Genomic DNA, 1,904 nt, shown 5'->3' with positions numbered 1-1,904 from the left:
AAGAGTCGAGAGATTAAGCTGTCAGCGTACCCAATGGTTTGACGTGAGGAAGTATCCTTACCGAGAAATAAGAACGACAGAATATTCATATATATATAATAGTAATATAAAATATAATAATAATAATATATAAATATAACCAAAATGTAGTTGTACCGGGGAAACAATCCAACTGGGGGATTGTTTGACTAGTCCACATGGCAGAGCCATTCCTCAATTCACCATGTGTCTAGGGCGAGCCGTCCAACTGGGGAACTAACTTTCAGCCAAGACGCATACAGCCGATCAAAGCATGCGCTGAAATACGGTCCTACGCGCAGACTACCCCAAATCCAGGGTCCACAGCAACATCCTCAAGGATGTCCTGAACTCAAATAATTCCAAGTGTATCTAGCATCAGTAATCAAGTTTCAGATCCAGGGAGGTACATAGGATAGTGCTTAAAGCACTCCAGACAGACATATCAATAATCACACCTTTACATAAACTCATATTAATCTCCCAAGTACCCCACACATAACCATATGTGTACATATTCTCAAAACCCAACCATATTATCAAAACTTTATGAAAACCACGAATTTCACATTCGAATATATACCATATTCAATAAACAAAATGAAGCAATATGCCATATTTTCCATGAATAAAGTTGTGCTGAAGTTTTGAAAGAAAAGTCCACTCACAAGTAGTCCCACACGTTTGACCACGAGAGGGTCCGCTGCTATATCACGGGGTCGAGTACTTGATTGAATCTGAAAATCGATTAACATTAGCGATTTGAAGCAGACCTTTAAAATAAAACTCTGGCTTCTAGGGCTTCTAGTGAGTGCGAGGAAATAGGTGTTCTAGGGTCCAACAACCCAATTCGCGCGATGAAGCGACCTCGAGAAGACACTCGGTCAGCAAGCGGTCAAACTTTCCAATTGGGTCAGCGGGCCCACGGGACCCACGACCTCCATTTTTCAATCCGGGAGTTCCTAAAGGTTTTACAAGGTCTAAGATGCACATCCTGTAAGTTTGGTCCGAAATGGGCGGTTAAATCGCTTACGATCGGATCGGTTATCGTATAGCGTAAACTTCAAGTTATCGAATCGAAACATCCGGGGCTCCGATTCACGATCCACGAATTTCTACACGATCCTAGGAAGGTCTAGAGCAACATACTTCAATTTGGAAATGATCCAAAGGTCGGAATATATCGAACCCAGATAACGCACAATATGCGATAATCAGTTCGATAGTCAAGCGACCTCGGAATTGAGATCGCGAAATCCTACGCGCTCGTGACAACCTAAGAATCATCTGGAACAATTTGCAGCTCCACCACACTTGCCCACGCGCCGCCACGCGCTGGCAGAAGCGGGTGTCGAAGAAATTCGCGACGGAAAATCTCCAAATCACAAGTCACCCTCCGACTCTGGTCCTACTCAACTAGGGAGCACTTCATTCAACTACGGTTAAGCCCAAATCCGCGGCGGAATTTCGAATTGAAAACGGCCAAAACCTAACTTCTCAAATCGGGTTTTATGCTACGAATTGATCAAATCCTATGCAACGATCGGCTAGAACAAGGAAAAAGAGGAAAACCGTCACCAGTTTCACCGAAATGGCGGTGAAGCGATGGCGCAACGGGATTAATCGGTTCGAACCAATCGATACCATCGGCGAATCTCGAGATTTCCGGCGGGAAAATCGGTGGTTTAGGTCAGGGACTTCACTCTGAGTCGAGCAGGACCGGTCTCGGCTGGGGTGGTTTGGATGTGGCGGCGGGAAGGTGATTTACTGTCTCGGTGAGCGATGCGGTGTGAACGAGAGAGAGAGAGAGAGAGAGAGCACGCGGGAAGAAAGAGAGAAAGTGAGGTGAAAGTAGCGATTCTGATTTTTACTAATACCCTTTTGAA

The sequence above is a fragment of the Prunus mume genome, linkage group LG1 (assembly GCF_029339155.1).
Source record: "Prunus mume cultivar Tortuosa linkage group LG1, ASM2933915v1, whole genome shotgun sequence".
In the NCBI taxonomy this organism is placed as follows: Eukaryota; Viridiplantae; Streptophyta; class Magnoliopsida; order Rosales; family Rosaceae; genus Prunus; species Prunus mume.
This window is presented reverse-complemented; position numbering follows the sequence as displayed.